Genomic DNA, 27991 nt, shown 5'->3' with positions numbered 1-27991 from the left:
GCTGCAGCCCCGCCCCGCGGCGTCCGCCTCCGCTGCAGCCCCGCCCCGCCGAATGCCCCGGTCCTGGTGTGGAGCGGCCCCGCCCCTAGCGCCGGGCCCCGCCCCTGGATGCCCCCGGGCAGGGGAAGGGCACCACCCCTAGCGACAGGCCCCGCCCCTGGAGACCACGCCTGCGCACTGTGTTGGGGTGGAGCTTAGCCGCGGGGGGGCGGAGCCTAGCGGTGGTAAGGCGGAGCTTTGCCGTGCGAGGGCGGAGCTTCACTGGCGCATGCGTGCTGTCTCGGGGGCGGAGCCTTGCCGAGGGGGGGCGGCGCTTTGCTCTGAAGGGCGGGGCTTTGCCGCGGGTGGGCGGAGCTTGCCGTGTGAGGGCGGAGCTTAACCGGCGCATGCGCGCTGTCTTGGGGCGGAGTTTTGCCGTGGGGGCGGAGCTTTGATGTGAAAGGCGGAGCTTTGCCGCGCATGCGCGCTGCCTCGGGGGCGGAGCCTTGCCAGGTGAGGGCGGAGCTTTGCCGGGTGAGGGCGGAGCTTGACCAGCGCATGCGCGATGCGTCGGGGGCGGAGCCTTGCCGCGGGGGGGGGGGCGGAGCTTTGCCGGGTGAGGGCGGAGCTTGACCAGCGCATGCGCGATGCATCAGGGGCGGAGCCTTGCCGCGGGGGGGCGGAGCTTTGCCGGGTGAGGGCGGAGCTTGACCAGGGCATGCGCGATGCGTCGGGGGCGGAGCCTTGCCGCGGGGGGGCGGAGCTTTGCCGTGGGAGGGCGGAGGTTTGCTGTGAAGGGCGGAGCTTTGTCTGCGCATGCGCGCTGTCTCAGGGGCGGAGCTTTGCTGCGGGGGGCGGAGCTTTGCCATGGGAGGGTGGAGCTTTGCCGAGGGGGCGGAGCTTCACCGGCGCATGCGTGCTGTGTGCAGGGCAGAGCTTGGCTGCAGAGGGCGGGGTTTTCCGCTGGGAGGGCGGAGCTTCGCCAGCGCCTGCGAGGTGCATCGGGGGCGGGCATCGCGCCGTGGGTGGAGCTTCCCCCCGCGGAGGGGCCAGCGGGAGCCCGGCTGCGGCTGCAGGCAGGGAGGAGGTGAGCGGGGAAAGTCCCGAGAAGGGCGGCGGTGCCTGGGGGGGGAGCGGCCGGGCCGGCGGGAGGCACGGAGCGGGGAGGGTGCGGTGCCGTGTGGGAGCCGGGCGGGTGGGGCTTCCCGGGGCCGGGCGGCGGGGGGGCGCCGCGCCGCTCCGGGGCCGGGCGGCGGGGGGCGCCGCGCCGAGCTGAGCCGCGCTGGTTCGATGCTGGGCGGGCGCCGCGCCGGTGCGGGCCGGGCGGCGGGGCAGCGCCGAGCCGCGCCGGGGCCGGGCGGCGGGGCGTCGCGCCGAGCCGCGCCGGTCCGGGGCCGGGCGGCGGGAGAGCGCCGCGCCGAGCCGCGCCGCGGGTCCGGGCAGCGGGGGGCGCCGCGCCGAGCCGCGCCGCTCCGGGGCGGGGGGCGCCGCGCCGAGCCGCGCCGCTCCGGGGCCGGGCGGCGGGGGCGCCGCGCCGAGCCGCGCCGCTCCGGGGCCGGGCGGCGGGGGGCGCCGCGCCGAGCCGCGCCGTCCGGGGCCGGGCGGCGGGGGGCGCCGCGCCGAGCCGCGCCGGCTCCGGGGCCGGGCGGCGGGGGGCGCCGCGCCGAGCCGCGCCGCTCCGGGGCCGGGCGGCGGGGGGGGCGCCGCGCCGAGCCGCGCCGCTCCGGGGCCGGGCGGCGGCGGGGGGAGCGCCGCACCGAGCCGCGCCGGGGTTGGGCAGCGGGGAGCGCCGCGCCGAGCCGCGCCGCTCCGGGGCGGGGGGGTGCCGCGCCGAGCCGCGCCGCTCCGGGGCGGGGGTGCCGCGCCGAGCCGCGCCGCTCCGGGGCCGGGCGGGGCGCCGCGCCCGCGCCGGTCCGGGGCCGGGCGGCGGGGGGGCGCCGCGCCGCGTCGGCGCCGGGCGGGGGCGGGCAGCCGGAGGTGTTGGCGGGGGCTGCCCGGAGCCGCGCTGGGGGCTCGGCGGGGCTTCCACGTGCGGCGGCGGCGGGGGGAACGGTGTCCCCGCAGGGTCCCAAAGCACGGAGGGTTGCGTCTCGCGGCATCCGGGGCTTTTGGTCGGTCACGTTGGTTCCCCGGGGCATGCCGGGAGGTGTAGTTTCTAGGGCCGTGGCTGCCGGGCAAACCGCTTCCTTTTTTGCCTCCTCCTTTCCCTTGCCTGCGGGGGAGCGGCGGGCCGGCGGGAGGCACGGAGCGGGGAGGGTTCGGTGCCGTGTGGGAGCCGGGCGGGCGGGGCTTCCCGGAGCCGGGCGAGGGGGGGCGCGTCGGGTCGGGGCCGGTGGCGAGGTGAGCCCGGAGTTGGGCGGGCGCCGCGCCGGTGCGGGGCGGGGGGCCCCCGCGCCGAGCCGCGCGCCGCTCCGCTCCGGGGCCGGGCGGCTGGGGGGAGCCGCGCTGGGGGCTCGGCGGGGCTTCCACGTGCGGCGGTGGCGCGGTGAACGGTGTCCCCGCAGGATCCCAAAGCACGGAGGGCTGCGTCCCCTGGCATCCGGGGCTTTTGGTCGGCCACGTTGGTTCCCCGGGGCATGCCGGGAGGTGTAGTTTCTAGGGCCGTGGCTGCCGGACAAACCGCTTCCTTTTTTGCCTCCTCCTTTCCCAGCGTCACCTTCTGCGTCCCGGGAAGAAAATCCCGCGTGGGTGATTCCGCTCGGCGCTCAGGTAATCGCGTGTCTGGGGCTGCGGGAGCGGGGAGAAACCCTTGCCGGGTCAAGGACGCTCCAGGGGCGCCACATCAAAGCCAGAGGAAAGGCAAAGCCGCTGCCCGTGCAGAAAAGCCGATGACAAATTGCAGCTGAGAGAGCGCGCCGCGTTCCTGCAGTGCTCCCTTGGCAGTTTCGGCTGTTTGCCTTCCGGGCAAAAGAACAGACTTTCCTCTAGGAGAAATGAAGAGCTGCCTGTTCCCTTCTTTAGGGTCCGGTGTTTCTCTTCTGGTCGGTCGTGCTACTTTGATGGGCGAGCTGGAAATAGCCTGTTGTTTTGATACGCAGAACTAAATTGTTAGTAACATGCGGTGTCAGTAGAGTTCATTTTGGAGCACCTAGGTGCCAGTGGAAACGTAAGGAATGAAACGCGATGGAAACCGATCTTTAAACTTTAGTTTTCCTTGGTTTTTCTTTGCCATCAGAGCGTCGATGGCACGGTGGCCTGTGGCTCGGTGCACGTTCTGTTCCGTGGAGCCTTCGGTCTAGGACTTTGAAGTAACAAAGTTTGTCCTTCCAGAAAAGGGCTAGTCGCTCCTAGGATTGAGGTGTGGGCTTGGAGAGTCTCTTAAGCACGTGCCTAGAATTAAAGCCGAATTTCACTTCGTGTTGCTGCTGTTTGTCTTCACTTTCATTCCTTTCGCCACGGCTCCATCGTGAGCGGGAGCTCTGAATCATCCCTTTTTTTCAGTCTCGCACACGTTTTTTTACCCAAGGAGGTGCTACGTTTAGAAGTTAAGGAGTTTTCTCACAAACGCGTCGGTCGATGCAATTGCGTTGTGATTGTTAAAACCCCCAAAATAACACCGGTCTTACAGATCTGGCCTATTTCTTCTGAACACGGATTCGTCGCGTGCAAATCGGGATACAGATCGTCTGCGCTTCCTGCTCTGTGGAGGACACTGTGCTGAGACAGGGGTGAGCTCCCAAAGGAAAAAAATACAAGGTCATGGGGTTTTTTTGTTTGTATTTGGGGGCGGGGGGGTGGATTTAAAAGAAAAAAAAAGAAAAAAAAAGAGTGGAATGTTGCCTGGTGGCAGCCTGCAGAGCTCTTTTGCTGCCCGGCCTCTCCTTTTCCTCTCTTGAAGTCCTCTTTTGTGGCTGCAATTGTCGTTTGGAGAAGTTCGGAAGAGCAGTTCAGGGACTTGCCTGGGCCCGTGTGCTAGTAATACCAGGAAGGGAAACGCTTGAACGGATAGCAAAGAAGTTGGCTCCAAGTAGAGGTTCTGAAGGAAGAACAACGATAACAGGAAGCAAATAGCAAGTTACCAAAAAATGGGCGCGTGTCAAACGCCTCCGAGTTTTATTGCCGAATGTTGTTTGGCACTATGTTCCAAACGGCTCTTTTTTCCTTTGCTCGGCTGTAGCCTTCGCAAGACTTCACAAAACCGGGCAGCTTGGGACTCCTCCCCAGCTTTATGCTACAGGTTTTTTTTCCTCTCTCAGCAGAGTGTCAGCTGCCGCCGTTTCACCGTGGTCGCCCTTTCTTCTGCCGTGAAAGCGCAAGACGGACGGAAAGGCTGCGTAGCGGTCTGCGAGTACAAGGTACGTCCGCGATGCGTGTCCGCGTTTTTCCTAAGGCGCTTGTAGCATGGACTTCAAAGTTAACGTCAAGAATGCGCCAGCTCTCCTTCCTTCTGTAGTTTTTCTAGGAACTATTGTAACGCAGATCCTAAAAGGAAAAGAAGGTCTGCGCTGGAGCGTGTTCTGCCTGTGCAAAGCCGACTTCCCTCCGTTTATTTTGCCTTCCTGAAAGCGCAATCTTCTGTTTCTGTGCGCTTACTAGGAAATGATATTGGGACAATAGTTGCGTCCTAAAAGAGGAAAGACGCCGATTGTGAGAGTTCAGGCGTTCAGAAGAAACAGGCTTTGTTTTCGTCATAGAAGCTGTGTGCTTTTTTCAGTCAATAAGTTTTGAAAATATCTTAGAGTAGTCCTTGAAAAGCTTACTGAGATACTAGCGTCCGTACTAAAAGCGATCCAGGTCCAAGGAGAGACGTGGACAAAAGAGGAGGAATCGGCCTCGAAAATTCATGTGTGTGATTAAAAACGTTCAAAACTGTAAATACGGGTGTGAGGCATTGCAGTAGAGAAAACTCTCTCGCCTTTATATATATATATATATATATTGAAAAATAATATTCATATGTATATATACAGAATTCATATATATATATATATATATATATATATATAAAAAGAAGGATTTCCAAATACAAACCTATATCTGCTGTATTATATAAATGATTCAAAAATAATTTTCTGTCTTTTTCCGTTTTTTCCGTCTCCGTTTTAGTTCACCGATGCGGGTTTTTAAATCACTTCCTGATGTCCTGTTTTTTAATTTTCCCAATTATTTCTTGTCTTTCCTTAGTGCCCTTGCTTTTTAAAATTTTGTTTCTGCATCTCTGTTTTAGTGCACTGTCCCTAATGCTGATTGCTTTTTAAGTTTTCTTTCTATGCCTCCTTTTATTCCGTTCACTGTCTTTATTTTGAATGATTTCTTGTCTTTCCTTAGCACTGTCGCTTTTAAAAATTTCTGTCTATGTCTGCATTGTAGTTCAATGTTGCTACTTTGTACTGCTTTCCTCTCTTAATCCTTTGGCTTTTAAAATTTCTACTTGCATCTTGTTTGCTGTCATTGATTTTTAATTATTCTTTCTTGTTTTTCCTTAGTGCCATCACTTTTTAAATCTTCTTTTCCATCTCCATTTTAGTTCACCAATGGGATTTTAAAATTTTTTCCTTATTTCCTTAATCACCATTGCTTTTAAAAGTTTGTCTGTTTTTATACCATTTCCTGTCTTTATTTTGATGTATTTATCTTTAATTATTTTTTTGTCTTTCCTTAGTGCCCTACCTTTTAAAATTTTCTTTCCACAGCTCTCTCTTAGTTTGTTTTCTTCTTCTTTTAGTTTTCTTTCTATGCCTACTTTTGTCCTGTTCACTGTCTTTATTATTTAATGATTTCTTGTCTTTCCTTAGTGCCTTTGCTTTTTAAAATTTCTATTTATGTCTGTGTTGTAGTTAGCTGTCACTATTTTTTAGTGCTTTCCTTTCTTAATCTTAATATTTGGGTTTTCCTTTTTTCCTTTCTTAATCTTGATCATTGGTTTTTAAAATTTTCTACTTTTATCTCCTTTGCTGTCATGAGATGTTAATTATTTTTTCTTGTTTTTCATTACTGCCATTGCTTTTACAATTTTTTAATTCTACATCTCTCTTTTAGTTCACAGTTTCGATTAATTTTTTCCTTATTTTCCTTATAGTTTGCCATCGCCGTTTTTTCATTTGCTCAATATGGCTTTAATCTCCATTGCTTTTAAATTTTCTGTCTCCTTTTATCCCCTTTGCTGTCTTTATTGTGCTCTAGTTAATTATTTCTTGTCTTTCCTTGGGGCCCTCCCGTTTTAAATTTTCTTGCTCTGCCTTTAGTTGGCTGTCCCTAGTTTTTAGTTCCCTCCCCTTCTTTTCCCTAATGCTCACGGCTTTGCAAATTTTCTTTCTCTGCCCACTTTTCTCCTGTTCACCATCTGTAGTTTTGAATGATTTCTTGTATTTCCTTAGTGCATTTTTTTTTTTTATTTCTGCATTGTAGTTCACTGCTGCTATTTTTTAGTTCTTTCCTTTCTCCGTCCTTTGGCTTTTAAAATGTTCTACTTTTATCCCGTTTGCTGCTGTTAGTTTTTGATTGTCCTTTCTTGTCTTTCCTTAGTGCTATCGCTTTTTAGATTTTCTTTCATCATCTCCATTGTAGTTCAGTGATGCTATTTTTGAATGTTATCCTTATTTCCTTAATCACAGTTTCTTTTAAAGTTTTCTGTCTCCTTTTGTTCCAGTAGCTGTCATTATTTCCCTGTATTTATGTTTTAATTATTTCTTGTCTTTCCATAGTGCCCTCACTTTTTAAATTTTCCTTCTCCATCTCTTTAAGTTCACTGCCACTATTTTTTAATTTTTCCATTTATTTCTCTAATCCCTGTTACTTTTTAAAATTTTCTTTTATCCCGTTCCCAGTCTTTATTATGCTGTTCTTTTAATTACTTCTTGCCTTTCTTTAATTCCTTTGCTTTTTAGATGGTCTATTTTAATCTGTTCTAGCCTGCTGTCTCTATGTTTTAATTTTTCCCTTATCGCCCCCTTTTAAAATGTTCTTTCTATGCTTACTTTTCTTACTTTTGATGCCTTTATTTTTTAATTATTTCTTTTCTTTCTACATCTCGGTTTTAGTTCAGTCCCTATTTTTAAATTTTTCCATTTTATTTCCCTAATCCCCCTTGCTTTTCAGATTTTTCTACTTTTACCTCGTTCACTGTCTTTATGTTGCTGTCTTGTCTTTTAATAATTTCTTGTCTTTTGTTAGTGCCCTTGCTTTTTAGAGTTTCTTTCTGCATTTATTTTAGTTCACTGTCCCTATTTCCTAATTTTTTCCTTTGTTTCCCTAATTCCCCTCTGCTTATTAAATCTTCTTTCTATGCCTACTTTTATTACCTTTGAATTTTTTTAATAATTTCTTGTCTTAGTGCCGTCACTTTAAAAATTTTATTTTTACATCTCTGTTTTAGTTTGCTCTCCTTATCTCATAATTTTCCCTTTATTTCCCTAATCCCTGTCGCTTTTAAAATTGTCTACGTTTATTCCCTTTGCAGTCTTTATTTTGCTGTCTTTTCTTTTCATAATTTCTTGTCTGTCCTTAGTGCCCTCGCTTTTTCCATGTTCTTTCTCCATCTCTGAGTTTGCTGTCCCTATTTTTCAATTTTTCCCCTTTATTCCCCTAGTTCCCCTCTGCTTATTAAATGTTCTTTCTATGCCCACTTTTATTCCCTTTGCTGTTGTTTAAAAAATTATTTCTTTTTCTTTCATTCGTGCCGTTGCTTTTTAAATTTTCTTTCCACATCTGTTTTAGTTCGCTGTCCCTATCTTTTAATTTTTCCCTTTATTTCCCTCATACCCATCACTTTTAAAACGTTCTTTCCCTGTCTACGTTTTTCCCTTCGATGTCTTTATTTTTAATTATTTCCTTAGTGCCTTTGATTTTCAATTTTCTTCCTATGTCCCCGTTTCAGTTCAGTGCCCCTACTTTTAAATTTTTTCCTCTATTTCCCTAAACTCTGTTGCTTTAAAAATTTTCTACCTTTATTCCGTTCACTGTCATTATTTTTTAATTATTTCTCATCTTTCCTTAGCGCGGTCGCTTTTTACAATTTCTGTCTCTCTGCATTTGTTTGGTTCGCTGTTGCTATTTCTTTAATTCTTTCCTGTCTTAGTACCTCGGCTTTAAAATTTTTGTTTCTATGTCTACTTTTATCTAGTTTGCTGCCTCTGTGTTTAATTTTCTTTCTGTTTGTCCTCTACCCAGTTGCTTTTGAAATTTTCTTTCTACATCTACTTTGATCAAGCTCCCTATCCTTACTTTTTAATAGTTTTCGGTCTGTTGCGTACCCCGTTGCTTTTAAAATTTACTTTGTATGCGTCTCTCTCTTTGTCCCCCTTTCTTTATTTGGTAGTTTTTTCTTGTCTTTCCTAAGAGACGTGGCTTTTATTTTTCCGATGTCTAATTTTATCCCATCCAATGCGCTTATTTGTTAATGCTTTCCTGTCTGTCCTCCAGCCTGTGCTTCACTTCATCTCTTTTCTTCGTATGTCTCTCTTTAGATTGCCATCTCTATTTTTTTCATTTTCCCCTCTCTTTATCCCTCGGCTTTTAAAATTTTGTTTCCATATGTAATCTGGTTTGCTGTCCCTGTTTTTAGTTCTTTGCTGACTGTGCTGTACCTCTTGGCATTTTCAAGTTTCCTTCTAGGTCTACTTTTATCAAGGTCCCTATCCCTGTTTTTTAATTCTTTCCTGTCCCATCCTTTTTGAATTTTTCTCTCTCTCATCTTTTACGCAGTTTGCTCTCCCTGTTTTTAATTTTTTCTGGTTTTCCTTACCCTGTCGCTTTTAAAATTTTCTTTTTATGTCTCCATTTATCTAGTTCCCTTTCCCTTATTCTTAATGCTTTCCTGTCACGTACCATGTTGCTTTTAACGTCTTATTTCTATCTCTCCATTTATCTAGTTCCCTGTCCCATTTTTCTTTCCTGTGTTTCCTGTAGTCCATTGGTTTTTATTTTCCCTTTCAAATCTCCCTCTACATAGCTCCCTTTAACAATTTTTTACATGTCCTGCCTCTCTGTCCTGTTCCCTTTCTATTTCTCGCTCTGTCTTACATTCTCTAATTTTTAATTCTTGCCTATGTTTGTTGCTTTTTAATTTCTATTTCTATGACTGCCTCTATCCAACTTCCTGTCACTTTTTTTTAATTCTTTTTGCTTTTTCCCCCTTTTGTACTTCCCTCGATCCGCCCCGCCCCGCCGCTGCCTGCGTGTCTCTTATTCTCTCTGTGCCTCTCTGCTGTTCCTGTTGTCCCGCTCGGTCCCTTCTGTCTCTCTCCCCTGCCCCCTGTTGCTCCCTGTTCCTGTGGGATCTCCCCATCCTCCTCCTCGCTGCACTCCATTTCTCTCTCTCTCAACACCCTTGTGCGGTTCCCCGTCCCTCTCTTGTTCCCAGTATCCCGTTTTCTGGCTCCCTGTCCTACCCCTCTTCTCTACCTCCCTCCATCCTTCCTTCTGCTTTCCTCGTCCCTCTTTTCCCTCTGTCCCGCTGCCTTTGGGCACCGAGCCTCGTAACCAGCTCGTTGCTGGGATTTCTGATGGGCGTGAAGGAACAAACATTTGCTGCCTCCTTTGTGACCCCAGATGTGTTTCCAGCCCCTGGCCTCTGGGTGAGCGGCTGCGGTTGGGTCCAGGGGACGCAGTGATGTGCTGTGGGGCTGGGGTGATGGCCTCAGTTCCTGATGGGTTCCAGCTAGGGCAGCCCAGGTGGGACCCATGAAGCGAAGACGGGGCTGGGCCAAGTAGCTGGCACAGTGCTGCGGTTTGGATTGAGGACGAGAACAATGTTGGTAACGCACTGACGTTTTGTTTGTCGCTAAGTAGCGCTTAGACCGCTCAAGGACCTTTCAGCTTCCCGTGCTCTGCCCGGTGCGCCAGAAGCTGGGAGGCGCCACAGCCAGCTCAGCTGACCCGCACCGGCCGAAGCGCTATTCCCTCCCGTGTGACGTCACGCTCGGTAGGGAAACGGGGGGTCGTTGGCCAGGAGTCAGCGATCGCTGCTCGGGGACGTGCTTGGCATCGGTCGGCGAGTGGTGAGCACCTGTAGAGTGAATCGCTTGCTTTGTATACTGTTATCGGTTTATTATTATTACTACTAGTACTATTACTACTATTCTGTTGTCTTTTCCTTCAATTGTTAAACTGTTCTTCCTTTAACCCACGAGTGTTCTGACTTCCACCCTTCCAATTTTCTCCCCCGTAGCGGCTGTGTGGTGCTTAGCTGCTGGCTGGGGTTAAACCACGACAAAAGCTTCTGTCTACTTGTATTCCGTTTGCCGTTTCCCTTTTTTAATTCTTCCTTGTCTCTATTAGTACCTTTGCTTTTTCAATTGTCTTCCTACGTCTCTCTTTTAGTTCACTGTCCCCGGTTTTCATTTTTTTCTCTTTGTTGCCCTAATTCCCGTCATTATTGACTTTTTTTTGCTTTTATCCCGTTCCCTGTCTTTAGTTTTCAAGGAGTTGTTCTCTTTCCTTAGGGTCCTCCCTTTTAACAGCCTCGGAGGGGCGGTAGCTTCCCGCTGAGGAGCGGCTGGAGGAGGCGAGGTGGTTGTCAGCCGGGTCGTCATTTAATAGTAAAGTATGAAATGGCATGTTGGTTAATCATTTCCCGTTTGGTTTTGTGGGAGCTGTGCTGGCTGCCTTGAGAATCGGCCGAGAAGTTGAGGTGAGCTGGGTGGTAGAGGGGAGGCACACGGGGCTGGCTATTTCACCCGAGCGCCACGGGAACTTTGTGTCTCCTGGCATCCTAGGCGCACCGAGCGACAGCCGCAGCATCTTTCTTGAGAACAGGCGTGGAGCAGGGGAGCAGAGCGGTGCGGTGCTTTTGAGGAGGAGGGTGTCGCAGAAAAGCGGTTGGCAGTAACCAGACCGATGCTGAATACCAGCACTGTGTTTTAGTTTGTTAGTGTGCTGTGGGTTTTTGGGTTGGGAGGTTTTGGGGTTTTTTGTTTTTTGTTTTTTGGTTTTTTTTGAGATGATGAAGAGGAACTGAGCGAGTGCAGGAATGTTCTAGTTAGGTGTGTGGTGGTTTTCTTTTTTTCTTTTTTGAGGGTGGATTCAGATCCCTGGCCCTCTGAAAGCTCAGTTGCGGGGTGAGGGCTGAGGAGGTATCAAGGATAGGAATTGCAGGGAGGGGTTATAAAGTTGGTGTCGGGGAGAGGCCTGTCCAGGAGCAGTCTCCTTTGGGAAGGGAAAAGGACCGGGTTACTGTTCTTAGCACGCTGCTGACGTTGGCTGGGCAGGGCGGTTCCATCCTGTGTCTGTGCGTTCTGCTTTTGCGTAGTCTGTCTTCTGTGTCTCGTACCCTGGCTTTCTCGGGTCTTGATGTTTCCGTAGCTCTTGGTGATCATGGGGCCCCTCGGTAAGCCTCCCGAGGGTCTCGAACGCGTCGCCTCATCGGCATGGCGTTTCTTGAGCCCTGCTTATCTTGCCGTCGTAGCTTAAAGCGCGGACGTGTCCGGGAAGCGTCGCCTTACAGATGTTTCTGAGGGATCGTCTGTTGTGTGCTTTTTCAGTCAGTAAGTTTTGAAAATATCTTAGAGTAGTACTTGAAAAGCTTACTGAGATACTGGCACCCATACTAAAAGCGATCCAGGTCCAAGGAGAGACGTGGACAAAAGAGGAGGAATCGGCGTCGCTTTCCCGAGAAGCATTGCCAGCCTTGTAAGTAGCGACAGCGAGTCCTGACGTGGTTTCGGTGAGTTACTGCTTCGGCAGCGTCCTTTTTCCTTAACCTACAGCGTGTGGTTTCTTACTTCAGTTGGAAAGAGATTTTCCAGAATGGAAGTCTTTCTCATTCAAAGAAGTTGTGTTTTATGAACTCCCCATCAGAGTGGGGATCTTCAGAGATGATGCGCTTGGCAGTAGAAGTCAGCAGCAGCGAGACTTTCCGCTCTCTTAAAAAAAAAAAAGAAAAAAAAAAAAAAAAGAAAGAAAAGTCCGTTTGCTTCCAAAGAGCCGAGCACAGCACGTCTTCCGGAAGTCGATGGCATCGCTGGTTCTCAGTTGCAACAGCCGAGATGTCATCAACACGCGTTCCTCTGCGTGCTTCGGTGCAGCCAAAAGCGTTAGCAAATCTGCCGGTCCTTTTTGGTAGCCTTAGGCATTGCAGCCCCGGGGATTGGATTCCGCCCGCAAAGTAAAACCGTATGAGGGATCTCTTCTCTCACTGATTTTTCTACCCTAGATGTAACTTTAGGAAAAAAAAAAGTTAAAATTGTCTATACAAACTGCCTTGCATTGTTTCACCTGCAACTGCCAACTAGCTGTGGCGTTGTTTCAACTTTAACTGCCAACTAGCTGTGGCGTACAATTGCTTAGGTGTATTTGAGCCGTTAGGTATTTGTTCTAAACGTTGACCAGGAGAGGCAACTGAACGTTACGGGTTTTTCCCCCCCTCCCCCCCCCCGGCTCGTTTGACGGAGTGCTCTGAAGTACTTTTCTTTCTGTCTGGCTTTCAAGGGTGCGTTTCCCTGGCAGTTCAGTAGCATCTCTCTCGGGCAGCGCGGCTGGCCAGATGTCGCTCCTAATGACGTAAGGCGCAAAAAACCCCTGGTCAAATGATAACTGCGTATCTTGGAGACAGATAATCTGCTGGTATCGATTCACAGCTGTGCAAGTTAAATTAACGCAAAAGGACAATCCAGCCCTTCTCCAGTAGAAGTATTTTTATTGGATGTCTGTAAGCACACGCACAGCTTTTTTAGTATGAAGCGAATTGCTGCGATTTGTCCTCTGGTTTTCCTTTTACCCTCGAAAGCGTTACGCTTCGCTTCCAGCTTTATCGACCGAGCCAGCAAGATGCGCAGGAGCGCGAGGGCCGTAGCTGTTGCGGCGGATCTGTAAGCGTAGATTCTGATTGCGGTACGCCCTTGTCCTGCAGCCTCGCAGGGTTGTCTCCCTGCAGCCGTGCCGTAAGGAAGGGGTGAGACGTTTTCCAACGCCGGCAAGAGCGCGTACTTTTACGCGCAGAACGTGTTCGGAATCGTACCGGTTAGTCTTCATGCTGATTGGAAGCGTTCAGGTCGCTCTAGCTTTTAAAGGACGTCTTGTGTTTTGAGCTGACCTGCTTACCTCGAATCCTCCTTGAGCTCAACTGCTCTCCCCTCCCTTGCTCTGACTGAATTCCTCTACTCGCTGCTGTGCTATTTTTTTCACATGCGGAAATATCGCTTGGGATTTTTGTTTTTCAGGTGTCTCGTTGCAGGCGTCTCGTGATGCTCGCTAGGTCCCCCCCGGCCCAGGTTGGCCTGCCGGTCGTGAAGCGTCCCGAGGGTAAGGGGCCGGCCCCGTGCCTGGAGGCTCCTGGCTCTGTCTCCGGCGGGTGCCCCGCGGGTGCGTCAGCGAGGGCTGTCTGGTGGGGAGAGTGCCGGGCCAAGAGGGAGCGGGGAGGTTCGCTGCCCCGGGGAGCCCGTCCCAGCGCGGGAACGGAGGGGGAGCACGGCAGAGCAGAGCCTGAGCGAGAGGTGCGTCACCGTCCCCTGGCAGGCTCCCCCGCGGCGTGGGGCAGCCGCCGGCTTGCGGGACAGGGGCTGGGGGGGCTGCAACCGTTTGGGGGGCTGCCCCCATTTTATTTCTCTGGCGGAGCTCCCCTTTTCGGGGGGGCGCCTACATATGTAAACGGCATTATTAAAGTAGCGAGCTGCCGGTCGGGGCTGTTTTCCTTGTTTTGTGCCTTTTTTGGGGGGGTGATGAAAAAGTGTTGGAGGGGCCTGGGGGGTGATGATGTCATTTGGGGCACCCCAACGTCCCTGGGGGCGGGGGGTGTGATGATGAAACAGAGGAGCAGGTGAGTGGGGGATGAAGGTGTCACGGGGAGGTTCCCCCCCAGAGGAGGGGGGGTCACAGCCCCAAAATGCCTGAAAACTCGTGTGTGTGTGTGTGTGTGTGTGTGTGTGTGTGTGTGATTAAAAGCATTAGGGTCGGTCTTCTGTGTAATGGAAGGATAGGTTCTATGGAAGTGTAAACAGATAACTAAGTCTAAATAGAGAGAATTGTAAGTAGATACCGAAGTCTAAAGAGAGAAGTCTAAGATACCAAAGTGTCAAAATATCCAAGTCTAAACAGCCAGCTCATCTAAATAGATGTTCTATAGAATACGAAGTGTAAATAGACACGGATGTGTAAGTAGAGATGATATCTAAGCGTAAATCTATGAAAGTGTAAATAGGCATGTGTGCGTAGTAGATATCAGTGTAAACAGGTAATATGCATCAAAGGTTTCTGTTGCCTGAATATGTGTATGTGTAACTAGCTACGTAAGTGTAAATGTCTATGCTACAGAAGGTTTATAAAACGGAAAGAAACCCTGTTTATAGAAAGGATTTAAAAACTCAACCTCCCCCTCGAATCTCTCTTGAAGGTATAAAAGCACTTTCCAAAGCTGTCCCTTCCCCCTTTTCCCATCCCGCTTTGGGGCCAGTTTCCCCCAAACGGGGACTTTCCCCTGCGCGGCCACACAATTTGGAGGGGGGGAGCAACACAGTTTGGGGCTCCCAGGAAAGCCGAATCCACCTGGATTTGTGCAGCTTGGAAAGCAAGCACCCCCACCCCCCACCCCCGCTACATTTTAACGCAGAAACCCAAAAATGACCCATTGTTATGATGTGGAAAAGCGCCGGAAAACCCCAGAACTGAATATTTTGGAAAAGCAGAAACCCCCAAGTTTTGTATGATGTAAAAGAAAAAAAACAAAACAAAACAGAACAACAACAACAAAAAAAACCAACCCCCAAAAAAAACCCAAACGCAAAACCCACACCAATTTGGGCCAAATTTGGGGTGAACCGCTGGCAGTTTGAGGGGCATTGCTGGGGATTATCTGGCGTGGATTCCTTCTCCGGAGCGGAATATCCGTTGCGGCTTATCCCAGGTGAGTTATCTGCTGTGGATTATGCCGGGCGGACCCCCTGGTGTAGGTCATCCCCACCCGTGTCCCCCCGTGCACCTTTCTACCCACACACAGCCGCTGTCCGTCCGTGTCCGTCTCCTGCCCCCCGTCCTCCTCTGCCTGTCTCTGCGCCCTCCCAAGTGCTCTCCACCCAAACGTCCCCCCACACAAGGTTTTTCCCCCCGTGCGGGGTTTTTTTTGCCCCGTGACGCGCCCCCCGCGTCCCCTGCCCTCCGGTCTCGTGCCCCCGCTCCCCTGCTCGCCCCCTCCCGTAACCCCTTTGCTTCTGAACGGCCTTCAGACCATCGAGATGCAAGCGGAAGTCCTCCCGGAGTATAGGGCGGCTCCGCAGACCATGGAGATGACACCGAAAGTCCACCCAGACCATTGAGAAGGTCCTCCAGACCATAGAGAGGAGACAGAAGGTCCTCCCAGATGCTAAAGACTGTCCTTCAGACCATCGAGATGCAAGCGGAAGTCCTCCCGGAGTATAGGGCGGCTCCGCAGACCATGGAGATGACACCGAAAGTCCACCCAGACCATTGAGAAGGTCCTCCAGACCATAGAGAGGAGACAGAAAGTCCTCCCAGATGCTAAAGACTGTCCTTCAGACCATCGAGATGCAAGCGGAAGTCCTCCCGGAGTATAGGGCGGCTCCGCAGACCATGGAGATGACACCGAAAGTCCACCCAGACCATCGAGAAGGCCCTCCAGAGCATAGAGGTGAAACGAGAAGTCCCCTGGATGATACAGAAGGTCGTCCAGCCCACAGAGATTAAACTGGAATTCCTCCCAGACCATGCGCGGTGCGTCGCGGGCGGGCATCGCGCGGTGGGCGCAGCTTCCCCCCGCGGAGGGGCCAGCGGGAGCCCGGGGCGGAGCGGAGCGGTCGTTGGGCTGCGGCTGCAGGCAGGGAGGAGGTGAGCGGGGAAGCCCCGAGGAGGGCGGCGGTGCCTGGGGGGGGGAGCGGCCGGGCCGGCGGGAGGCACGGAGCGGGGAGGGTGCGGTGCCATGTGGGAGCCGGGCGGGCGGGGCTTCCCGGAGCCGGGCGGTGGGGGGGGCGCCGCGCCGGTCCGGGGCCGGGCGGTGGGGGGCGCCGCGCCGGTCCGGAGCCGGGCGGTGGGGGGCGCCGCGCCGGCCCGGAGCCGGGCGGTGGGGGGGGCGCCGCGCCGGTCCGGAGCCGGGCGGCGGGGGTCTTCCGTGCCGAGCGGCGCCGCGCCGGGGCCGGGCGGGCGCCGCGCCGGTCCGGGGCCGGGCGGCGGGGGGGCACCGCGCCGGTGCGGGGCCGGGCGCCGAGCCGCGTCGGGGCTGGGCAGTGGGAGGGGGCCGGCTGCAGCCGGTGGCGGGGGCTGCCCGGAGCCGCGCTGGGGGCTCGGCGGGGCTTCCACGTGCGGCGGTGGCGCGGTGAACGGTGTCCCCGCAGGATCCCAAAGCACGGAGGGCTGCGTCCCCTGGCATCCGGGGCTTTTGGTCGGTCACGTTGGTTCCCCGGGGCATGCCGGGAGGTGTAGTTTCTAGGGCCGTGGCTGCCGGACAAACCGCTTCCTTTTTTGCCTCCTCCTTTCCCAGCGTCACCTTCTGCGTCCCGGGAAGAAAATCCCGCGTGGGTGATTCCGCTCGGCGCTCAGGTAATCGCGTGTCTGGGGCTGCGGGAGCGGAGAGAAACCCTTGCCGGGTCGAGGACGCTCCAGGGGTGCCACATCAAAGCCAGAGGAAAGGCAAAGCCGCTGCCCGTGCAGAAAAGCCGATGACAAATTGCAGCTGAGAGAGCGCGCCGCGTTCCTGCAGTGCTCCCTTGGCAGTTTCGGCTGTTTGCCTTCCGGGCAAAAGAACAGACTTTCCTCTAGGAGAAATGAAGAGCTGCCTGTTCCCTTCTTTAGGGTCCGGTGTTTCTCTTCTGGTCGGTCGTGCTACTTTGATGGGCGAGCTGGAAATAGCCTGTTGTTTTGATACGCAGAACTAAATTGTTAGTAACATGCGGTGTCAGTAGAGTTCATTTTGGAGCACCTAGGTGCCAGTGGAAACGTAAGGAATGAAACGCGATGGAAACCGATCTTTAAACTTTAGTTTTCCTTGGTTTTTCTTTGCCATCAGAGCGTCGATGGCACGGTGGCCTGTGGCTCGGTGCACGTTCTGTTCCGTGGAGCCTTCGGTCTAGGACTTTGAAGTAACAAAGTTTGTCCTTCCAGAAAAGGGCTAGTCGCTCCTAGGATTGAGGTGTGGGCTTGGAGAGTCTCTTAAGCACGTGCCTAGAATTAAAGCCGAATTTCACTTCGTGTTGCTGCTGTTTGTCTTCACTTTCATTCCTTTCGCCACGGCTCCATCGTGAGCGGGAGCTCTGAATCATCCCTTTTTTTCAGTCTCGCACACGTTTTTTTACCCAAGGAGGTGCTACGTTTAGAAGTTAAGGAGTTTTCTCACAAACGCGTCGGTCGATGCAATTGCGTTGTGATTGTTAAAACCCCCAAAATAACACCGGTCTTACAGATCTGGCCTATTTCTTCTGAACACGGATTCGTCGCGTGCAAATCGGGATACAGATCGTCTGCGCTTCCTGCTCTGTGGAGGACACTGTGCTGAGACAGGGGTGAGCTCCCAAAGGAAAAAAAATACAAGGTCATGGGGTTTTTTTGTTTGTATTTGGGGGCGGGGGGGTGGATTTAAAAGAAAAAAAAAGAAAGAAAAAGAGTGGAATGTTGCCTGGTGGCAGCCTGCAGAGCTCTTTTGCTGCCCGGCCTCTCCTTTTCCTCTCTTGAAGTCCTCTTTTGTGGCTGCAATTGTCGTTTGGAGAAGTTCGGAAGAGCAGTTCAGGGACTTGCCTGGGCCCGTGTGCTAGTAATACCAGGAAGGGAAACGCTTGAACGGATAGCAAAGAAGTTGGCTCCAAGTAGAGGTTCTGAAGGAAGAACAACGATAACAGGAAGCAAATAGCAAGTTACCAAAAAATGGGCGCGTGTCAAACGCCTCCGAGTTTTATTGCCGAATGTTGTTTGGCACTATGTTCCAAACGGCTCTTTTTTCCTTTGCTCGGCTGTAGCCTTCGCAAGACTTCACAAAACCGGGCAGCTTGGGACTCCTCCCCAGCTTTATGCTACAGGTTTTTTTTCCTCTCTCAGCAGAGTGTCAGCTGCCGCCGTTTCACCGTGGTCGCCCTTTCTTCTGCCGTGAAAGCGCAAGACGGACGGAAAGGCTGCGTAGCGGTCTGCGAGTACAAGGTACGTCCGCGATGCGTGTCCGCGTTTTTCCTAAGGCGCTTGTAGCATGGACTTCAAAGTTAACGTCAAGAATGCGCCAGCTCTCCTTCCTTCTGTAGTTTTTCTAGGAACTATTGTAACGCAGATCCTAAAAGGAAAAGAAGGTCTGCGCTGGAGCGTGTTCTGCCTGTGCAAAGCCGACTTCCCTCCGTTTATTTTGCCTTCCTGAAAGCGCAATCTTCTGTTTCTGTGCGCTTACTAGGAAATGATATTGGGACAATAGTTGCGTCCTAAAAGAGGAAAGACGCCGATTGTGAGAGTTCAGGCGTTCAGAAGAAACAGGCTTTGTTTTCGTCATAGAAGCTGTGTGCTTTTTTCAGTCAATAAGTTTTGAAAATATCTTAGAGTAGTCCTTGAAAAGCTTACTGAGATACTAGCGTCCGTACTAAAAGCGATCCAGGTCCAAGGAGAGACGTGGACAAAAGAGGAGGAATCGGCCTCGAAAATTCATGTGTGTGATTAAAAACGTTCAAAACTGTAAATACGGGTGTGAGGCATTGCAGTAGAGAAAACTCTCTCGCCTTTATATATATATATATATATATTGAAAAATAATATTCATATGTATATATACAGAATTCATATATATATATATATATAAAAAGAAGGATTTCCAAATACAAACCTATATCTGCTGTATTATATAAATGATTCAAAAATAATTTTCTGTCTTTTTCCGTTTTTTCCGTCTCCGTTTTAGTTCACCGATGCGGGTTTTTAAATCACTTCCTGATGTCCTGTTTTTTAATTTTCCCAATTATTTCTTGTCTTTCCTTAGTGCCCTTGCTTTTTAAAATTTTGTTTCTGCATCTCTGTTTTAGTGCACTGTCCCTAATGCTGATTGCTTTTTAAGTTTTCTTTCTATGCCTCCTTTTATTCCGTTCACTGTCTTTATTTTGAATGATTTCTTGTCTTTCCTTAGCACTGTCGCTTTTAAAAATTTCTGTCTATGTCTGCATTTTAGTTCAATGTTGCTACTTTGTACTGCTTTCCTCTCTTAATCCTTTGGCTTTTAAAATTTCTACTTGCATCTTGTTTGCTGTCATTGATTTTTAATTATTCTTTCTTGTTTTTCCTTAGTGCCATCACTTTTTAAATCTTCTTTTCCATCTCCATTTTAGTTCACCAATGGGATTTTAAAATTTTTTCCTTATTTCCTTAATCACCATTGCTTTTAAAAGTTTGTCTGTTTTTATACCATTTCCTGTCTTTATTTTGATGTATTTATCTTTAATTATTTTTTTGTCTTTCCTTAGTGCCCTACCTTTTAAAATTTTCTTTCCACAGCTCTCTCTTAGTTTGTTTTCTTCTTCTTTTAGTTTTCTTTCTATGCCTACTTTTGTCCTGTTCACTGTCTTTATTATTTAATGATTTCTTGTCTTTCCTTAGTGCCTTTGCTTTTTAAAATTTCTATTTATGTCTGTGTTGTAGTTAGCTGTCACTATTTTTTAGTGCTTTCCTTTCTTAATCTTAATATTTGGGTTTTCCTTTTTTCCTTTCTTAATCTTGATCATTGGTTTTTAAAATTTTCTACTTTTATCTCCTTTGCTGTCATGAGATGTTAATTATTTTTTCTTGTTTTTCATTACTGCCATTGCTTTTACAATTTTTTAATTCTACATCTCTCTTTTAGTTCACAGTTTCGATTAATTTTTTCCTTATTTTCCTTATAGTTTGCCATCGCCGTTTTTTCATTTGCTCAATATGGCTTTAATCTCCATTGCTTTTAAATTTTCTGTCTCCTTTTATCCCCTTTGCTGTCTTTATTGTGCTCTAGTTAATTATTTCTTGTCTTTCCTTGGGGCCCTCCCGTTTTAAATTTTCTTGCTCTGCCTTTAGTTGGCTGTCCCTAGTTTTTAGTTCCCTCCCCTTCTTTTCCCTAATGCTCACGGCTTTGCAAATTTTCTTTCTCTGCCCACTTTTCTCCTGTTCACCATCTGTAGTTTTGAATGATTTCTTGTATTTCCTTAGTGCATTTTTTTTTTTTATTTCTGCATTGTAGTTCACTGCTGCTATTTTTTAGTTCTTTCCTTTCTCCGTCCTTTGGCTTTTAAAATGTTCTACTTTTATCCCGTTTGCTGCTGTTAGTTTTTGATTGTCCTTTCTTGTCTTTCCTTAGTGCTATCGCTTTTTAGATTTTCTTTCATCATCTCCATTGTAGTTCAGTGATGCTATTTTTGAATGTTATCCTTATTTCCTTAATCACAGTTTCTTTTAAAGTTTTCTGTCTCCTTTTGTTCCAGTAGCTGTCATTATTTCCCTGTATTTATGTTTTAATTATTTCTTGTCTTTCCATAGTGCCCTCACTTTTTAAATTTTCCTTCTCCATCTCTTTAAGTTCACTGCCACTATTTTTTAATTTTTCCATTTATTTCTCTAATCCCTGTTACTTTTTAAAATTTTCTTTTATCCCGTTCCCAGTCTTTATTATGCTGTTCTTTTAATTACTTCTTGCCTTTCTTTAATTCCTTTGCTTTTTAGATGTTCTATTTTAATCTGTTCTAGCCTGCTGTCTCTATGTTTTAATTTTTCCCTTATCGCCCCCTTTTAAAATGTTCTTTCTATGCTTACTTTTCTTACTTTTGATGCCTTTATTTTTTAATTATTTCTTTTCTTTCTACATCTCTGTTTTAGTTCAGTCCCTATTTTTAAATTTTTCCATTTTATTTCCCTAATCCCCCTTGCTTTTCAGATTTTTCTACTTTTACCTCGTTCACTGTCTTTATGTTGCTGTCTTGTCTTTTAATAATTTCTTGTCTTTTGTTAGTGCCCTTGCTTTTTAGAGTTTCTTTCTGCATTTATTTTAGTTCACTGTCCCTATTTCCTAATTTTTTCCTTTGTTTCCCTAATTCCCCTCTGCTTATTAAATCTTCTTTCTATGCCTACTTTTATTACCTTTGAATTTTTTTAATAATTTCTTGTCTTAGTGCCGTCACTTTAAAAATTTTATTTTTACATCTCTGTTTTAGTTTGCTCTCCTTATCTCATAATTTTCCCTTTATTTCCCTAATCCCTGTCGCTTTTAAAATTGTCTACGTTTATTCCCTTTGCAGTCTTTATTTTGCTGTCTTTTCTTTTCATAATTTCTTGTCTGTCCTTAGTGCCCTCGCTTTTTCCATGTTCTTTCTCCATCTCTGAGTTTGCTGTCCCTATTTTTCAATTTTTCCCCTTTATTCCCCTAGTTCCCCTCTGCTTATTAAATGTTCTTTCTATGCCCACTTTTATTCCCTTTGCTGTTGTTTAAAAAATTATTTCTTTTTCTTTCATTCGTGCCGTTGCTTTTTAAATTTTCTTTCCACATCTGTTTTAGTTCGCTGTCCCTATCTTTTAATTTTTCCCTTTATTTCCCTCATACCCATCACTTTTAAAACGTTCTTTCCCTGTCTACGTTTTTCCCTTCGATGTCTTTATTTTTAATTATTTCCTTAGTGCCTTTGATTTTCAATTTTCTTCCTATGTCCCCGTTTCAGTTCAGTGCCCCTACTTTTAAATTTTTTCCTCTATTTCCCTAAACTCTGTTGCTTTAAAAATTTTCTACCTTTATTCCGTTCACTGTCATTATTTTTTAATTATTTCTCATCTTTCCTTAGCGCGGTCGCTTTTTACAATTTCTGTCTCTCTGCATTTGTTTGGTTCGCTGTTGCTATTTCTTTAATTCTTTCCTGTCTTAGTACCTCGGCTTTAAAATTTTTGTTTCTATGTCTACTTTTATCTAGTTTGCTGCCTCTGTGTTTAATTTTCTTTCTGTTTGTCCTCTACCCAGTTGCTTTTGAAATTTTCTTTCTACATCTACTTTGATCAAGCTCCCTATCCTTACTTTTTAATAGTTTTCGGTCTGTTGCGTACCCCGTTGCTTTTAAAATTTACTTTGTATGCGTCTCTCTCTTTGTCCCCCTTTCTTTATTTGGTAGTTTTTTCTTGTCTTTCCTAAGAGACGTGGCTTTTATTTTTCCGATGTCTAATTTTATCCCATCCAATGCGCTTATTTGTTAATGCTTTCCTGTCTGTCCTCCAGCCTGTGCTTCACTTCATCTCTTTTCTTCGTATGTCTCTCTTTAGATTGCCATCTCTATTTTTTTCATTTTCCCCTCTCTTTATCCCTCGGCTTTTAAAATTTTGTTTCCATATGTAATCTGGTTTGCTGTCCCTGTTTTTAGTTCTTTGCTGACTGTGCTGTACCTCTTGGCATTTTCAAGTTTCCTTCTAGGTCTACTTTTATCAAGGTCCCTATCCCTGTTTTTTAATTCTTTCCTGTCCCATCCTTTTTGAATTTTTCTCTCTCTCATCTTTTACGCAGTTTGCTCTCCCTGTTTTTAATTTTTTCTGGTTTTCCTTACCCTGTCGCTTTTAAAATTTTCTTTTTATGTCTCCATTTATCTAGTTCCCTTTCCCTTATTCTTAATGCTTTCCTGTCACGTACCATGTTGCTTTTAACGTCTTATTTCTATCTCTCCATTTTATCTAGTTCCCTGTCCCATTTTTCTTTCCTGTGTTTCCTGTAGTCCATTGGTTTTTATTTTCCCTTTCAAATCTCCCTCTACATAGCTCCCTTTAACAATTTTTTACATTTCCTGCCTCTCTGTCCTGTTCCCTTTCTATTTCTCGCTCTGTCTTACATTCTCTAATTTTTAATTCTTGCCTATGTTTGTTGCTTTTTAATTTCTATTTCTATGACTGCCTCTATCCAACTTCCTGTCACTTTTTTTTAATTCTTTTTGCTTTTTCCCCCTTTTGTACTTCCCTCGATCCGCCCCGCCCCGCCGCTGCCTGCGTGTCTCTTATTCTCTCTGTGCCTCTCTGCTGTTCCTGTTGTCCCGCTCGGTCCCTTCTGTCTCTCTCCCCTGCCCCCTGTTGCTCCCTGTTCCTGTGGGATCTCCCCATCCTCCTCCTCGCTGCACTCCATTTCTCTCTCTCTCAACACCCTTGTGCGGTTCCCCGTCCCTCTCTTGTTCCCAGTATCCCGTTTTCTGGCTCCCTGTCCTACCCCTCTTCTCTACCTCCCTCCATCCTTCCTTCTGCTTTCCTCGTCCCTCTTTTCCCTCTGTCCCGCTGCCTTTGGGCACCGAGCCTCGTAACCAGCTCATTGCTGGGATTTCTGATGGGCGTGAAGGAACAAACATTTGCTGCCTCCTTTGTGACCCCAGATGTGTTTCCAGCCCCTGGCCTCTGGGTGAGCGGCTGCGGTTGGGTCCAGGGGACGCAGTGATGTGCTGTGGGGCTGGGGTGATGGCCTCAGTTCCTGATGGGTTCCAGCTAGGGCAGCCCAGGTGGGACCCATGAAGCGAAGACGGGGCTGGGCCAAGTAGCTGGCACAGTGCTGCGGTTTGGATTGAGGACGAGAACAATGTTGGTAACGCACTGACGTTTTGTTTGTCGCTAAGTAGCGCTTAGACCGCTCAAGGACCTTTCAGCTTCCCGTGCTCTGCCCGGTGCGCCAGAAGCTGGGAGGCGCCACAGCCAGCTCAGCTGACCCGCACCGGCCGAAGCGCTATTCCCTCCCGTGTGACGTCACGCTCGGTAGGGAAACGGGGGGTCGTTGGCCAGGAGTCAGCGATCGCTGCTCGGGGACGTGCTTGGCATCGGTCGGCGAGTGGTGAGCACCTGTAGAGTGAATCGCTTGCTTTGTATACTGTTATCGGTTTATTATTATTACTACTAGTACTATTACTACTATTCTGTTGTCTTTTCCTTCAATTGTTAAACTGTTCTTCCTTTAACCCACGAGTGTTCTGACTTCCACCCTTCCAATTTTCTCCCCCGTAGCGGCTGTGTGGTGCTTAGCTGCTGGCTGGGGTTAAACCACGACAAAAGCTTCTGTCTACTTGTATTCCGTTTGCCGTTTCCCTTTTTTAATTCTTCCTTGTTTCTATTAGTACCTTTGCTTTTTCAATTGTCTTCCTACGTCTCTCTTTTAGTTCACTGTCCCCGGTTTTCATTTTTTTCTCTTTGTTGCCCTAATTCCCGTCATTATTGACTTTTTTTTGCTTTTATCCCGTTCCCTGTCTTTAGTTTTCAAGGAGTTGTTCTCTTTCCTTAGGGTCCTCCCTTTTAACAGCCTCGGAGGGGCGTAGCTTCCCGCTGAGGAGCGGCTGGAGGAGGCGAGGTGGTTGTCAGCCGGGTCGTCATTTAATAGTAAAGTATGAAATGGCATGTTGGTTAATCATTTCCCGTTTGGTTTTGTGGGAGCTGTGCTGGCTGCCTTGAGAATCGGCTGAGAAGTTGAGGTGAGCTGGGTGGTAGAGGGGAGGCACACGGGGCTGGCTATTTCACCCGAGCGCCACGGGAACTTTGTGTCTCCTGGCATCCTAGGCGCACCGAGCGACAGCCGCAGCATCTTTCTTGAGAACAGGCGTGGAGCAGGGGAGCAGAGCGGTGCGGTGCTTTTGAGGAGGAGGGTGTCGCAGAAAAGCGGTTGGCAGTAACCAGACCGATGCTGAATACCAGCACTGTGTTTTAGTTTGTTAGTGTGTTGTGGGTTTTTGGGTTGGGAGGTTTTGGGTTTTTTTGGTTTTTGTTTTTTGGTTTTTTTTGAGATGATGAAGAGGAACTGAGCGAGTGCAGGAATGTTCTAGTTAGGTGTGTGGTGGTTTTCTTTTTTTCTTTTTTGAGGGTGGATTCAGATCCCTGGCCCTCTGAAAGCTCAGTTGCGGGGTCAGGGCTGAGGAGGTATCAAGGATAGGAATTGCAGGGAGGGGTTATAAAGTTGGTGTCGGGGAGAGGCCTGTCCAGGAGCAGTCTCCTTTGGGAAGGGAAAAGGACCGGGTTACTGTTCTTAGCACGCTGCTGACGTTGGCTGGGCAGGGCGGTTCCATCCTGTGTCTGCGTGTTCTGCTTTTGCGTAGTCTGTCTTCTGTGTCTCGTACCCTGGCTTTCTCGGGTCTTGATGTTTCCGTAGCTCTTGGTGATCATGGGGCCCCTCGGTAAGCCTCCCGAGGGTCTCGAACGCGTCGCCTCATCGGCATGGCGTTTCTTGAGCCCTGCTTATCTTGCCGTCGTAGCTTAAAGCGCGGACGTGTCCGGGAAGCGTCGCCTTACAGATGTTTCTGAGGGATCGTCTGTTGTGTGCTTTTTCAGTCAGTAAGTTTTGAAAATATCTTAGAGTAGTACTTGAAAAGCTTACTGAGATACTGGCACCCATACTAAAAGCGATCCAGGTCCAAGGAGAGACGTGGACAAAAGAGGAGGAATCGGCGTCGCTTTCCCGGGAAGCATTGCCAGCCTTGTAAGTAGCGACAGCAAGTCCTGACGTGGTTTCGGTGAGTTACTGCTTCGGCAGCGTCCTTTTTCCTTAACCTACAGCGTGTGGTTTCTTACTTCAGTTGGAAAGAGATTTTCCAGAATGGAAGTCTTTCTCATTCAAAGAAGTTGTGTTTTATGAACTCCCCATCAGAGTGGGGATCTTCAGAGATGATGCGCTTGGCAGTAGAAGTCAGCAGCAGCGAGACTTTCCGCTCTCTTAAAAAAAAAAAAAAAAAAAAAAAAAAAGAAAGAAAAGTCCGTTTGCTTCCAAAGAGCCGAGCACAGCACGTCTTCCGGAAGTCGATGGCATCGCTGGTTCTCAGTTGCAACAGCCGAGATGTCATCAACACGCGTTCCTCTGCGTGCTTCGGTGCAGCCAAAAGCGTTAGCAAATCTGCCGGTCCTTTTTGGTAGCCTTAGGCATTGCAGCCCCGGGGATTGGATTCCGCCCGCAAAGTAAAACCATATGAGGGATCTCTTCTCTCACTGATTTTTCTACCCTAGATGTAACTTTAGGAAAAAAAAAAAAGTTAAAATTGTCTATACAAACTGCCTTGCATTGTTTCACCTGCAACTGCCAACTAGCTGTGGCGTTGTTTCAACTGCAACTGCCAACTAGCTGTGGCGTACAATTGCTTAGGTGTATTTGAGCCGTTAGGTATTTGTTCTAAACGTTGACCAGGAGAGGCAACTGAACGTTACGGGTTTTTCCCCCCCCCCCGGCTCGTTTGACGGAGTGCTCTGAAGTACTTTTCTTTCTGTCTGGCTTTCAAGGGTGCGTTTCCCTGGCAGTTCAGTAGCATCTCTCTCGGGCAGCGCGGCTGGCCAGATGTCGCTCCTAATGACGTAAGGCGCAAAAAACCCCTGGTCAAATGATAACTGCGTATCTTGGAGACAGATAATCTGCTGGTATCGATTCACAGCTGTGCAAGTTAAATTAACGCAAAAGGACAATCCAGCCCTTCTCCAGTAGAAGTATTTTTATTGGATGTCTGTAAGCACACGCACAGCTTTTTTAGTATGAAGCGAATTGCTGCGATTTGTCCTCTGGTTTTCCTTTACCCTCGAAAGCGTTACGCTTCGCTTCCAGCTTTATCGACCGAGCCAGCAAGATGCGCAGGAGCGCGAGGGCCGTAGCTGTTGCGGCGGATCTGTAAGCGTAGATTCTGATTGCGGTACGCCCTTGTCCTGCAGCCTCGCAGGGTTGTCTCCCTGCAGCCGTGCCGTAAGGAAGGGGTGAGACGTTTTCCAACGCCGGCAAGAGCGCGTACTTTTACGCGCAGAACGTGTTCGGAATCGTACCGGTTAGTCTTAATGCTGATTGGAAGCGTTCAGGTCGCTCTAGCTTTTAAAGGACGTCTTGTGTTTTGAGCTGACCTGCTTACCTCGAATCCTCCTTGAGCTCAACTGCTCTCCCCTCCCTTGCTCTGACTGAATTCCTCTACTCGCTGCTGTGCTATTTTTTTCACATGCGGAAATATCGCTTGGGATTTTTGTTTTTCAGGTGTCTCGTTGCAGGCGTCTCGTGATGCTCGCTAGGTCCCCCCGGCCCAGGTTGGCCTGCCGGTCGTGAAGCGTCCCGAGGGTAAGGGGCCGGCCCCGTGCCTGGAGGCTCCTGGCTCTGTCTCCGGCGGGTGCCCCGCGGGTGCGTCAGCGAGGGCTGTCTGGTGGGGAGAGTGCCGGGCCAAGAGGGAGCGGGGAGGTTCGCTGCCCCGGGGAGCCCGTCCCAGCGCGGGAACGGAGGGGGAGCACGGCAGAGCAGAGCCTGAGCGAGAGGTGCGTCACCGTCCCCTGGCAGGCTCCCCCCGCGGCGTGGGGCAGCCGCCGGCTTGCGGGACAGGGGCTGGGGGGGGCTGCAACCGTTTGGGGGGGCTGCCCCCATTTTATTTCTCTGGCGGAGCTCCCCTTTTTGGGGGGGCGCCTACATATGTAAACGGCATTATTAAAGTAGCAAGCTGCCGGTCGGGGCTGTTTTCCTTGTTTTGTGCCTTTTTTGGGGGGGTGATGAAAAAGTGTTGGAGGGGCCTGGGGGGTGATGATGTCATTTGGGGCACCCCAACGTCCCTGGGGGCGGGGGGTGTGATGATGAAACAGAGGAGCAGGTGAGTGGGGGATGAAGGTGTCACGGGGAGGTTCCCCCCCAGAGGAGGGGGGGTCACAGCCCCAAAATGCCTGAAAACTCGTGTGTGTGTGTGTGTGTGTGTGTGTGTGTGTGTGATTAAAAGCATTAGGGTCGGTCTTCTGTGTAATGGAAGGATAGGTTCTATGGAAGTGTAAACAGATAACTAAGTCTAAATAGAGAGAATTGTAAGTAGATACCGAAGTCTAAAGAGAGAAGTCTAAGATACCAAAGTGTCAAAATATCCAAGTCTAAACAGCCAGCTCATCTAAATAGATGTTCTATAGAATACGAAGTGTAAATAGACACGGATGTGTAAGTAGAGATGATATCTAAGCGTAAATCTATGAAAGTGTAAATAGGCATGTGTGCGTAGTAGATATCAGTGTAAACAGGTAATATGCATCAAAGGTTTCTGTTGCCTGAATATGTGTATGTGTAACTAGCTACGTAAGTGTAAATGTCTATGCTACAGAAGGTTTATAAAACGGAAAGAAACCCTGTTTATAGAAAGGATTTAAAAACTCAACCTCCCCCTCGAATCTCTCTTGAAGGTATAAAAGCACTTTCCAAAGCTGTCCCTTCCCCCTTTTCCCATCCCGCTTT

At 49.2% G+C, this 27991-nt stretch overlaps 2 long non-coding RNA genes across 8 annotated transcripts; both read left to right on the top strand.

Moving 5' to 3' along the window:
- Nucleotides 1–853: 853 nt before the first annotated feature.
- On the top strand, nucleotides 854–4932 carry LOC148056114 (uncharacterized). Of its 3 annotated transcripts, none has more exons than XR_015703898.1 (4): nucleotides 854–1066; nucleotides 3548–3647; nucleotides 4179–4274; nucleotides 4373–4932. It is a non-coding gene; the product is annotated as an uncharacterized LOC148056114 (long non-coding RNA). The 3 variants fall into 3 exon arrangements; XR_015703897.1 differs by lacking the exon at nucleotides 854–1066 and adding an exon at nucleotides 2628–2688; XR_015703899.1 differs by lacking the exon at nucleotides 854–1066 and having other exon boundaries at nucleotides 2733–3647; nucleotides 4176–4274; nucleotides 4373–4929.
- An 8863-nt stretch (nucleotides 4933–13795) lies between these two features.
- On the top strand, nucleotides 13796–19150 carry LOC148056113 (uncharacterized). Of its 5 annotated transcripts, none has more exons than XR_015703889.1 (5): nucleotides 13796–15693; nucleotides 16343–16401; nucleotides 17261–17360; nucleotides 17893–17988; nucleotides 18087–19150. It is a non-coding gene; the product is annotated as an uncharacterized LOC148056113 (long non-coding RNA). The 5 variants fall into 5 exon arrangements; XR_015703890.1 differs by having other exon boundaries at nucleotides 17261–17389; XR_015703887.1 differs by having other exon boundaries at nucleotides 16343–17360.
- The last annotated feature ends 8841 nt before the right edge of the window (nucleotides 19151–27991 follow it).

Source organism: Nipponia nippon, unplaced genomic scaffold (assembly GCF_047370975.1).
Source record: "Nipponia nippon isolate SJK-2023a ecotype South Korea unplaced genomic scaffold, ASM4737097v1 scaffold_17, whole genome shotgun sequence".
NCBI lineage: Eukaryota > Metazoa > Chordata > Aves > Pelecaniformes > Threskiornithidae > Nipponia > Nipponia nippon.
The sequence above is the reverse complement of the archived record's forward strand: the minus strand, read 5'-3'. Positions and strand labels throughout refer to the sequence as shown.